Genomic DNA, 13,421 nt, shown 5'->3' on the forward strand with positions numbered 1-13,421 from the left:
GATGGGTGTTTATGGAGAAATGGGTAAAATTAGTGAGACTGGTCGTCGGTAGAAAAATGGGTAAAACAAGTAAGGGCTGGGGGTTACCCGAAAAATGGCCGAAAACGGGTGAAAATGAAAACAGCATCGGATCTTCCAAAAAACGTGATAAAATGAATATGAGGTGGGTTTTCATAGAGAAATGGGTAAAATTAGTAAGATTGGTCGTCGGTCGAAAAATGGGTAAAACGAGTAAGGGCCGGGGGTTACCAGAAAAATGGCCAAAAAACGGTGAAAATGAAAATGGTGTCGGACCTTCCCGAAAACATGATAAAATGAATACGGGATGGGTGTTTATGGAGAAATGGGTAAAATTAGTGAGACTGGTCGTCGGCAGAAAAATGGGTAAAACAAGTAAGGGCTGGGGGTTACCCGAAAAAATGGCCGAAAACGGGTGAAAATGAAAACAGCATCGGATCTTCCAAAAAACGTGATAAAATGAATATGAGGTGGGTTTTCATAGAGAAATGGGTAAAATTAGTAAGATTGGTCGTCGGTCAAAAAATGGGTAAAACGAGTAAGGGCCAGGGGTTACCAGAAAAATGGCCAAAAAACGGTGAAAATGAAAATGGTGTCGGACCTTCCCGAAAACATGATAAAACAAATATGGGATGGGAAAAGAGCGAAATTAGTAAGATTGGGTGTTAGTCGAAAAATGGGTATAGTAAGTGGGGGGGGTTGGGGGAGGGGGGGGGGCGTCTGATTTCACTGAAAAGTTTATGAAATGAATAGCACTACATTGCTTTAACAAAAATGGTGCTAAATAGTACCCAAAAGTGTCTTGTTATCATAGGGGATCTTTTTTGGTGCCATATAGCTCCTTGTCAAATGTTGCTATGTAGAGCCATTAGAGGTGCTATATAACACTATATTGCAAAAATAATAAATCAAAATGGTGCTTAACAGTACCCAACAATGGTTCCTTGGCTCATAATCATAGGGGAACCTGTTTTGGTGCTATACAGCACCTATCTTTAAGGGTGCTATATAGCACCTTTGTCAAATGGTGCTATGTAGAACCATTAGAGGTGCCATATAGCACTGTGTTGTTTTAACATTTTTAAGCTAGTAGGGCCCTTAAATTACATTCACCATACTTATTTAATTAAATCATACTACCACAGATGAGTCAGTATGCTTCTAAATGACACTTTTACTTAAAACATGAATGACAATAATTTCTTACCAAATGGTGACTTAAAAGATTACGAATCCTGTACTAAATGTTTACTAAGAAACTATATATTATCCTTTCAAATCTTTTATATTTCTTTCTTTCAGCAAATAAATTCAATGCTAACAAGTCAGGGAAAAAATAAATATATAAAACACATACATTCCAAAAAATACAATATAGAAATACAAAATATTGCAACAAGCTTAAAATATGTTAAATTTTGTGGAAGAGAGAGTCCTGGTTTACAAACATTCTGGCCCATAGCCATTTACTGCAGCCCTGTAAGCAGGTCTCTTTTTGGCCTATAGGCTTAGTCCTACATTAGATTTTCTGAACAAAATAAAGAACTAGTCAGGAGCTTTTAACATTAGAGTGAGGGTGAGTGAGTGAGTAAGCGAAACTAATACATACACTCGCAAACTGAGTTATATACTCTCCTACAGTCTACTCACAGATTGAGTTGTACACCTTTTTACTGTGACAGGAAGTCCAGCTGCATCCTTCAATTTCAAAATAACACACTCCAAAAAGGTCAGTGTCTTTTTCAGTCCTTTAGGATACTGGATTCCAAACACGAAATATACGCACAGGAGGAGGCCCAGTGCCATCGAGTTGTCCTCGCTCTCTTCTGTGATCAACTGACCAACTAATGTGAGCACAATGTGGTCATACTGCATAGGGTGACCCTCCTCGCAGCCTTTAAGCACCATCTTCAGTGTTGAGATGCCAGGAGTGCTAGTCTGAGCATGGTCCTGGGGGAGAGTGAATAATAGTATTAACCATCTTCTGCTCACATTTATTTGAAAGGCAAATCTTATGTATTAACATTAAAATTTTACTACTTCCATACAACTGCTCATTTACTTTTGCCATTACATGTAAATTAATGTAATTTTCTTTCCACTTTGATAGAATAGTTTGTGTAGACCGCCAAAAAAAAAACTAATGCTTACATGTGAAATAATTTTATAGCATAACAAAATGCGCAAGGAGTGTAGTGCTTTGACTAGATTGTGCTTCACACACCATAGTCAACTGTTCATAGCTCACCTCAACTTCAAACAAAAACCCTGGGTCCTCCTTGAACAATGCAGGCAAGAGCAGAATGGCCACTTCCAACTGTAGGCCTTAACACAAAATAACTTCATTAATTTAATATAACATGGTGGATGTTTTTACCCAAAGTGCATTACAGTACATACTTTTTTTAAAGTCTGTGTAAAGGAAAATCAGAGATTTCTTTCTAAACACATTATACATGTTAAGAAAATAATTGCTAAAATGTGCTGTCAGGCAGAAACCTCGCATCTCCATATTTCATTATTTTTATTTATTTTCATAAATCACTGCTATTGGTCACCCTTTACATCTGTCTGTGGGTTTTACTACATCCACTGTTGAAACGGCAATGATAAATGAAGTAAGTTAGCCACTAGCTTGCTTAGTCTTCATAGCAAGCTAATATTATATGATTAATGTTACAGCCTGTCGTTCATTGATTAATCGCTACTTAAGATTGTCATCAGTAGATGTAACATTCTGTAACATCAGTGTTGTATAGTACAGATCACAGATGTGTCATCTAATTTGCTAAATAACAAACTTTTTGCTTCAGTATAATGCTAATATAACATGTTGTCTGCATGGATCTGCAAGCCCTTCTCCTCTGCCCAAGATTGAAAGTGTCAGCTCTGTACTACAAGACAAAACTCGCCGTCCCCAATGTCACAATTTATGTTGTTTTATGTCTGGCATGAAGGTGAGGGAGCTCTGTCTGCCAGTGAGTTTGCATCCTGTGTCACTGATTTGAGCATGATGAGTAAATTTTTTGTACTCATCATGCTTTGGACTCATTTTCACTCGTCATGAATTTATTTCCTCCGCGGCAGAAAAACACGTTAAACGAGCCTTCAGAAACTCCTGCAGGTTAAACTGGACTGAGGAGACACTTTTAGTGCTGACTGACTTTAACACACTCACGATAAACAGACTTTAAGACACTCGCTAGCATAGCGACATTAATGCTACAAACAACCCATAATGCAACACTCTCTGTAGAAGTTGGTTTTACACCGGTACTTTATCCATTCAAAAAGAATGTCTAATGTTATTAACACGTAACTGTCTAGCCGTTAGCGGAAAAATATGCCATGGACCGATATGCCTAACCATTAAAAATATTCTCAGCGGTTAACCCATTAACGGTTAACCGTTGATATCCCTAGTCTCAAACTTTGTCAGTAAGGCCAAAGGCATTTCAGTATCTTTGTTTAACATAACTTACTATAATGTCACTGCTCCAACTGGGGTCTCCTTTGATGGCCCTGGAATATTTCCTTAGACATAGAGGGGCCTTGGGGGCAAAAAGATTGACAACCACTGCTTTAATGTGTTATCCTCAGGAAATATTCTGTATTTTAATGAATTTTTTATTCTTTCCCCAACTAAACTAAACAAAGCCGAAGAACCTCTAAAGAACCATACAGGGGCTTAAGAGGTTCTTTGTACAGCAGCGGTGCTATATAGCACCTCAACCACCCCAGAGAACCGCTGAAGAACCACTTGAGAACAACCATTTTTTTGTGTGTATCACTAGGCCCTGTAATAAGCATCAGGTTGTGCTGTCATAAATCTACTTGGCCTCATGACTGGCAACACCGTTCTCTAGCCTTGACCTAACTTTCCTTTAAGCTGTCTTTAAATCCTACTCTCACTCAAACAAAGAGCAGATGCCCTTTTGCAAGCCCCACCCTTATATTATACCTGCTCAGGGTAAACTTTTGTGAATGACCCAACTGGCTGAATTGAATATCATCATAATACCTTTCAAATAGTTTCTGTATATCAGACAACTTTTCACACCTTTCTCTGACCTATTGCACCTTTAAAGCGTCCTAACCCTAACCCTGCTTATCTAGCTAGTCACTCAGTAGTCTTACAAATAGTTACATCTGAAAACTCTTCACACCTTTCTCAGACCTAGTGCACCTTTAAGTGTCCTTGCATCCTACCTAACCTCACCCAAGGAAAGAGCAGATACTTGGTGGCATTACCTGTCATCTACACCGTATCTGCTAAGGCTTAACTAAAGTGGCTGACCCAAGTGGCTTGATAGGCAACTTCATCTGAATGCCATGGCCCACTCAGTTGTCCAAATACCATCACTGTATGACTGGTTCAACTAGTCTTACCAATAGCCACTTGTTAGCAAAATTTCAGGTATGAGAAACTTGATTTATGTCTCTTGATCAATCTTACCAAATAAAAGAACATGGTATCAATATGAATTTGTGCATGAGTGTAAGAGTGTAGGCAAGTCTATAGGATCATCAGGTAGATGCCCTCACAATAAATGGTGTTTTGATTTGTTGGGCCCACAACACCAAGAAGGCTCAACAGTTGGAACCAACCCCGTTTACCTGCACCCACACAGTAAACACAATCCTCTGTAGCAGGTTTTTGTGTTGAGGTGATGTAGCCGTTGGCAACATAATGGTTTGTAGCACTTGCTAGAAGCAAAACAATATAGAACAAAAAATTATCTGCCATGTTTGCTGGAGTTTGAGGGCAACAGCATGTAGAAAGTTACAGATTTCTGCTTTGCACATGTGTTGGAAACACGGGATAAAGCATACCCCTGTCTTATAAAATGGCAGTTTTTACGACTACACCATAGACTGTAAAAAAAATATGGATGTAGTCACCGTGACGTCACCCATTGGTTTGCGGACTGCTGTTCCAGTGCATGGATGTATAATAAGAGCTGGATAGGGCGCCGCCGCCCAGCATTGCAGCCAATTTTTCCCAGTGACCACTCGCGGTATTACAGCGAAAAATCCCCCTGCGGCCCAAAAAGCATTTTCCCTATAGACCACCATTATAAAAGAGACATCTGTAAAACTGTTGACAGGACGCCTCGAACTGCAAACAACATCAATTATGACTTTTTCTATTATGAACTTTTGATCCATGGAGGTTTTATATTTGTAAAACTTTCCTCAAGCCGAGAAAAGTGATATAACCCCTTGAAAACGGATGTCCCAAGGGCGGCCCTAGACTGACCGCGGTGGGTCGCTGTTTACATAGTCCAATTCAAATAGATCTAAAATAAAAACCATATCAGCTAGAGCTTTCATTCTTTTTGCAGCTGAAAGCTAAGGCTCTCATCTTTTACACAATCACGTTGTAAGCTTGTGTCGGAAGATGATGACGCCATTATATTACGTTACCTGTAGGTAGGCTAATAAAACCAGGTGAAACGTAGTGATGATGCGAGGTGGCGCGGTGGAGTGGAGTGGAGCAGAGTGGAGAAGCAGGTCGAAGTCAGAGAGATTGAGAGAAAGTTGAGAGATTCAGATTCAGATATTGAGAGAGTAAGTGTATTTTTGGAGCATATATCTGTCTTTTTTTGTCGTGATGACGAAGAAAAGAAGGCTTTGGAGGTTTTGTTCGCAGGTGGTGACCAACCAGAAGAGGCACTTTCTTCTGATCCGGACTCCTTCAGTGAGGATGAAGACCATTTTGCTGAAGGCATCGATCCATATCAGGATATGTAAGTACGTTTTTAGGGATTATTATTTATTTATTTGTTTGTTTTTTACATTTTAGAGAGTTGTTTTTTGTGCTGTGTTTGTGTATGGTGGGTGTGTGTGTGTTTTTTGCGGGTGTGTGTGTGTGGCGGGTTATGTGTGATTTTCGCGGGTGTGGGAAGTTTCAGACTTTCTGCACAAGGCAGAACGTTCAGAAATGTTTTGGATCAATGTGTTTTGTGTGTTTATTCAGTAAAATTTGATGAAAAAACATTTTTTTAAATATATGACACAATTTCAATACCTATATCAATTATTATGGTTTATTGACTTACATAACCTTTTAGCTTGGGTTGTACAGATTCTAGGGATATGAAGCATTTGAAGATCTGATGAACTGATGAACAGATGAACTGATCATCTGACTCATTGATGGGTCTTTTATTACAACCAAATGCTGAACAAGACTTTTTTTTAGGCGGCCACAATGTTACAATTACCTAGTGAACTGAAAATACACTGTGAAATAGCGTCTTTGCTGTGGTGGCGACTTGTCAATCACAACATAGCCACGCCCTAAACATGCACTGCTTTATCATCTATTTTACTCTGAATGGGGCCATAATTTACAAAATGAACATCATGCTGCATTGAAGAAGACTTGAAACTAGCAATTGAGACCATAAACTCATTAGGAAACAGTTTACTGAGGTAATTAATCAAGTGAGAAGTGGGGTCATTTTCTCATAGACTTCCATACAATCGGACTTCTTTTTGCAGCTAGTGGAGTCTCCCCCTGATGGCCATTAGAGAGAATGCAGGTTTTTGGCATTTCCGCATTGGCTTCATTTTTCAGCCCCAGAGGTTGCCGCTTGGATTACACACACAGTGGTAGATACAAGAGAAAGAAAGGAGAATGAGGAGAGGAGTAAGCCTCCTTAAGCCAAAATAAGGTCAAATTGGCCATTTTGAACAAGTCCTCGTCAGACAATTGAATGTCTGTGAAATGAATCAAAGTGCTGGAGGTGTTTGGAGTGAAAGAAAGAAAGAGGGCAAGAGACTGAATTTGGGAAAAGACAAGGAAAGAATGAGGTGGTGGAGGAAAACAGTGGGGAAAAAGTGGATGGAATCAGAAACAACAGACAAATAGGACATAGATGATGATAAAGACATGAAAGAGGAGGGAAATTAGAGTGAGAAACAAGATGATAGGGACAAGACATTGAGAAAATGTGAGAATGGCTCATAATACCTGGTACAGGGTTGCGAAATGGTTTTCTAAAAGGTCAGATTCGTGGTAGGGCATTTAGGGATAAGTGGGTACCGCCAGTTCAGGGCTTTTCTGCCTTAAGGGCATTCAGAGGTGTTTGCCATCCAACATTTAACCCTGTCTGCCACAGAGACAATGAAGCAATGTCGGTAAAATGAGCATATGGCACAGCTTTTATCACACATTACCATTTGTCATTCTTTACAAGAGCTCCACAATAGATGTGAGGGAGAAAATGATGCCGACGGTATAACTGACTCAAATCCTCCTGAGAGGATGGCTGCATGTGAGTTTGATGTATGGGCCTAAGCAGTCATCATACTGAATGATCATCCTCTCTCCTTCTCTCTCCAGCTCTGCCTCTTACCTGAAAAAGGAGGAGTCATTACTGAAATGACACACAGCCATCTTTGTGTATGGCATTTGCGTCCTTTCTGGTAATGGCCCATCAAGACGATATCATGAGTGTTGATGCCGATATCATTGACTTGAATTATACACAATCACATTGTGGTTCTGTCTGTATACAGCAGCTGCATGACAATTAAGTACAAGTGATCATCATGTTGAGTGCAGCCTCTCTTTCATCCTGTTTACCTGTCTGCCTTTCACCTCTTAAGCTTGATAGCGGTGTTTAATATCCACTGTGTACAAATTTTTAACAATCATTAACAATATTGTGCTTTTACTTGCTGTTTTCTGAGTTTTCAAATGGTTATTTTGTTTTGCTTTGCTTGCTCTCTCCAGCTGAGTAGACTTATATACATGCAAATAATTCCTGGGAGTAATCATGCTTAAAGCAATATTTCCATTGCACTGCGTGTATGCAGAAACACCTACAGTACAGAAGGTGTTATGATTGTATTGGCAGACTATGACATGTGTGTCACACACTTTAAAAATCAAATGCCATTAGTGTCAGTAGCTCCATGAGATGGCATGAGTGGTGTTAAGTTCAATGTGATTGGCAGTATTAACCTCATTCCCAGCGAGGCTGTGCGCCTGCAAAAGCCTATTCAAATCTAAGTGGTAATTATACATGTTAAATGGATAATACAGTGCCATTTTCTACACATCAGTGTGTGTACTGGACAGCGCATGTTTCCATTACAGTGATTTTCAACATAACATTCAACAACAAAAGTTTGAGATCCTGCAAAATGTAGCAGTTTCTCCGTATACAGTATCTGTCTCTTGGGTGTGCACATTTAAGGCTATTTAGACCACTTTACATTAGGTGTGTTGCTCTAATACAGATGGCAGATAAATCCCAATCATGTGGAGCATGATGGGCAATATATTGTTAACTTGTAATTAAGGCTCATGGCCATTTGTTCCCCCCTGTGCTGAGGCTGGAGTTTGATCACTTATGCCTGAACACTGAAGCCTGAAAAGTGTGTTTGTATTAGTAAGTTTCTTGCACAAGTTACATTAACTTCATGTAGAATTGATTTGATAAACCAGCCAGCTTGTCTAACCTTCTGCCTGCGTGTGTGTGTGCAACCGTGTCATTTTTAGGAGATAGGGTTGGTGTGTGTATGTGTGTGTGTTTGTTTGTGTGTGAATGTGTGCTCCTGCAAACCCCAAAGACAGAGAAACTTTAACAAAATGTGTATGTTTTTGTTTTTGTCACAATATATTTCAGGGCTGCAACTTGGTTATTTTCATTACCAATTAATCAGCTGATTTATTTTCTTGATTAATCGTTTGTCCATACAATGTCAGAAAAGGAAAATGTCTGCTCTAATTTCCCAGACACAAAGGTTATGTCTTTAAATGTATTGTTTTGTCCGAGAAACAGTCCAAAGCCCATATCCAGACAAAGAAAAACATTAAATCACCACATTTGAGAAGCTAAATCCAGCAGATTTTTGGCATATTTGCTTAAAAACAGACAAAAACAATTAATTGATTATCAAAATAGTTGCCAATTCATTCTCTGTTAATCAACTAATCAATTAGTTGACTAATCATTGCAGCTCTATGTTTAGAAATTGGAGATGGATTGTGTTAATTGATAAGCTTAAAAATGGCTATGGTGATGTTTAGATGTTAAGTAACAGATGGGTTTGGTTTAGTTTTGGTCTAATTAAGGACCACAGAACAACACAGACCTTCTTTGCTCATGTGACCCTAATCATATGCTCCCTGTTTTTCTCTCCCATCCAAGTTTTTCTTAGAGATGCTGACCTTATTTTCACATGAAGCCTGTTTGCCTCAAGCTCTCGCTGGAGAGTTCACAGGCCACTCTGAATAATTAACCATTTCTTTGTGCATTTTAATGCGTGTTGGATTACATAACTTTAGAGATTAGAGGTGTGGACATTAATATGATGAAGATGTTAGTTATATGATGAAATACAATTACCTCAAACAAAAAACTGTGTGAAATCTGTAGGGTGATGCAGTATGTTTTTAATTACGACTGTTAGAATCTTCTAATGTGTCTGTAGAATCTGTGAGTGTTTGTTTTTAAACCTTTGATTTATTCAGGGAAGTTTCATTGAGAGGAAGCCTCTCTCTTGCAGGAACGCTACACTGAGACAAGGACAGAAGGAAGGTGTTGCCCTATTACGTTGCAGTCTTGTGACCATATGACATTTGGGACAGGAAAGATTATTAGTGGCTGCAGGCCATGCATGCACAAAAACACAACCACACACACACACAGTTACTTTTAGGTTTATTTGTCTACCATACTATACTGTTTTTATTTTAAAAGGAAACTTTTCAAATTATTTTGTAATTCCGTTTCAAAAAATGTATATTACAAATTTCTACTCCGCTAGAGTAATTTTAGGCTGTGTTTCAAATTGGAATGAAGTTTGTTGGTAAATACACAAACTGTGCAACACAGATTTTAATAATCCTTTTTCTTCCAGGTGTAATCTCAGTCTGGATCCTCAGACCTCTCTCCTGTCTCCGGAGGCGAAAAATCATTGAAAGAGAAAGCAGGGGGAGTAAAGCTCCCATTAAGTGGCAGAGACAATCGGAGCGTCTGACTCAGCCTCGATATCTGAGCTGGTTTCAAGACCCCGTCTTAATAAGGGAAGAAGAGAAATTCAATACACTCCTAGATAAAAATAAGTCCATTGAAACCTGTTGCCAATAATCAGGCTGCATCCATCCCCAGAGTGTTTATCTGTGTGTGTGTGTGTGTGTGCATGTAATTTGTGCACATTCAAACCAACATGTGTATGTGTGCAAATGTTCATATTATATTCTTCACATTGTTACACAGTTATACAGCTTGTGGTATGTGTGCTCTGATATTTGTGCATGGCAATGTCTGTATTGTCTATGATTCTTTCACTTGATCCTACATGTACATGCTCAATGTTTGCATGAGTACATCATATGTTTATTGTTGTGGATTGTCACATTCATAATGTCCAAGGAAGGCTTTTTGCGGAAACAAGAATAAGACAATGAGGAAAGAATAAGACCGCAAATGGCCTGATACACTGAAGGTCTCTTGAAAAGATAACACGTTCATTCTCTGGCATGCAGAAAGAGCATAAAAACAAAATGCAATAACAGAAGAATGGGTGATGGAAAAAGAAAAAAAATGGAAAACTGAATTGATTGTCAAACTGACAAAGTGATTAAGTTTTTTATCTGTGTTTACAATTGCAAGGAGAAAAAAACATATGAGGAGGACACTTTCATTTTGATTTAATTTAGGGAAGCGATTCTATTAAATTGGAAAGGAGAAAACTTTTCAAAGTATAACTGCAAAAGAAGAGGAGAAGGATGGGAGGGAGGGAGGAAGATGTAAGTAGAGAGAGGGCGGTGAGGCAGAAAAGCTGAAGGAGGAGAAACCTTTGAGAGGCTAAACGATTAATTGAATAATCTAAATCCTCTAAAGTAGCTTTCCAACAACTTTTGTGTGCTTCTTGAGACCACAAAGATGACTTCACTAATAATTGCGATCCACTAATGGTAGATGTTTTCTTTCTAAATTACATTGTAAGGCATAAATACACGTCTCACTGCCTGTTATAATGATGTGGCCAATGGGTGGAATAATTGTGTAAGTGAGGCATGTATGCATATGTGTGTGTGAAGCTCAGCAGGTGGGAAATGGTTCTGTGTTGTTATTGTGAAAAATGTGGGTATCTGTATGAATGCCTTTGTGTGTGTGGTCCAGTGGGTAAAATAACCATTGATTCCTTTTTGTTTCAGACCAGCAAGGGATGTCAAGTTCCTTTGTTGGATCGATAATTTCAGCACATTACCGTGCTCATAACTGACCAGTGAGGGAATGATTCACTCTCTTTGCAATCAGCCTATGCGGCTGAGTGTTTGTGTGTGCATGAGTCTGTAAAAAGCTTGCTTCTCTCCCTTTTCACTAAGCCCTGGTTCCCAACATGACACATGGTGTTTTTGTGTTAAATCACTAACTTCAGTCTAATGTTTCTGATAATTTCAGTCACGTTGCACAAATGTAATAGGAGTTTCAGTTGAGAATTTTGTTAGGAGGCTTCAGTCATGTTCTTTTTGAGAGTTGTGATGGTATGGCAGATTGTCTGCTTAATTAGTTATAGTGGCAACAGGTGTGCATCATTAGCTGCACTCAGTAGTGAGTCATGAGGCTCTGTCAAGTTGAGGTAGGAAGGATAAAACTGTTCTGTAGTAAATGACATTGTGTATAATTTGTTGCACTCATAGATGTGTGTGTGTGTGTGTCTATGTGTGTAGGAAATTGTGATTGTCAGAAGTAACAGAAATTCTACATCAATGTTGTTGTTTATGTTTTGAAAGCATGGTATCGGTCTGACTCACCCTATGGTTGTTGGGTAGGGAAGAGGGTAGGTGGCAGCTTGCTGTGAGGCTGCAGATTTTATTTGTTTGTTGATATCACTGAAGTTATTTTTGCTGAATTTCCTGGGGTTCATTTTTGCCTTCGTTTCATTCTTTTTTCTTTTTTTTTTTTTAATAAATCTCATTTTTTGTGTACATACTCTGGCCTGCAGACCTGCTTCTTTGCAATATCCCTTTAAAGGTTTCCAGTGCCCTTTATATAGGGTGGCAGCACTACAGTGTCCAAAATGGGTGGCAGAAAAAAAAGTTGAATGATTTTTTGATCAATCAGTGCTATTGATCAAAATGTCAAAACTGCAATTTTGTAGGATTGTACAAAATGTATGAATGTCAGCATGTGTTTGTGTGTTTTTAAGTAGTGGAATTGAAGACCAAAAGATCAAAAATGGAAAATAAAACATGACATAAGCAGAAAAAAATGATCTAATCCAGTTAAAAATCAAAACATGCACAATAACTATGTAAAACTGTTCATTTTGAGTGGTGGTACTTCACTAAAACTACTTTGTTTCTTTCAACCTCACCAGTGTGAAATCTTTTGAGTCATTACCAATAGTTGTATTCAAAGGATTAGTGTAAGTTTCTGATTCTGTGTGTGCATGCTTGTACTGTGTTTGCTGATGATGTTTTTTGCTGATGGACATGTGCATCCTCACAAACAACCTGTTCTTTCCCCTGATAAATCCTTCATGCTGCCAGTTCCTCATGGAGGAAGGAATGAGACTGGGAGATAAATGATGGAAGGATGGAGATTAGAGGGACAGGGTGTGAGGGAGCAAGAAACAGGAAATGAGATGATGGGAATGAAGCTGAGGCTTTGGAAATAGGAGTTGGGAGAGAGTGAGATTTGTCAGGAGATGTGGACACAAGTAACATTAGGACAGAGAGAGGTGACAGCGAGACAGAGAGGTAGAATAAAAGATTCAGTGAGACAGACTGGAATGACACAAATCTGACAATGTGTTAGAGGAAGAAAGTAATGAAAAAACAGGTACAAAAAGGAGTAATGTGAAGTAAATGTGATCACTTGGAGTAGAGAATAATACAGTAGAATGCAGTTCTAATGCATATTTTGATTTTTTAGGCTAAAGATGAGGTGTACAGTGCAGTCTGTAAGGATGTGGTCAGTGACTCATTTTTTTGTGTCACACCCAAAACCAGGGCCCATCTTTGAAAGGAAACAGGTTACAATCTCCTCCCTAATACAACCACTTATCTCATGACTGAAAATCTGTACTTACTCTAGGCCACAAAACCATCTCCTTGACAACTGAGCAACTCCATCCTCTGGAGAAGGAAATGTCAGGAGGCTAAAAGCTTCGGACACACCAAAAGTAAGTTGACCTCGTGTTGAGAATATTTTGCAGAACTGGAATATTCTTGACTGGCCAAGTTGACCTCAATCCAGCTGAATAGGTTTTTCACTTGATGAAGAGCAAGGCTGAAGGCAAAAAACCATCAAAACAAGCAAGAACTGGCTGCAATACAGGCCTTAGAGAGCATTAGGGAAGATGGCATGATGTTTATACATCACACTTTACTTATTTTGAATTTATATACTGCAATTCATCTGATGCTGATG

At 38.9% G+C, this 13,421-nt stretch overlaps 1 long non-coding RNA gene across 3 annotated transcripts in view; it reads right to left on the reverse strand.

Annotated features, from left to right (window-relative positions):
- Positions 1-1,185: 1,185 nt before the first annotated feature.
- LOC122975492 overlaps positions 1,186-13,421 on the reverse strand; it is a 33,133-nt gene continuing 20,897 nt past the window's right edge. For all 3 annotated transcript variants that reach the window (XR_006400691.1, XR_006400690.1, XR_006400692.1), the window contains exons 6-8: positions 3,501-3,569; positions 2,267-2,343; positions 1,186-1,968 (exon numbers count right to left, since the gene is read on the reverse strand). This is a non-coding gene — a long non-coding RNA (uncharacterized LOC122975492). The remainder of the gene's footprint in view (positions 1,969-2,266; positions 2,344-3,500; positions 3,570-13,421) is intronic.

This window comes from Thunnus albacares, chromosome 23, assembly GCF_914725855.1.
Source record: "Thunnus albacares chromosome 23, fThuAlb1.1, whole genome shotgun sequence".
Classification (NCBI taxonomy): Eukaryota; Metazoa; Chordata; class Actinopteri; order Scombriformes; family Scombridae; genus Thunnus; species Thunnus albacares.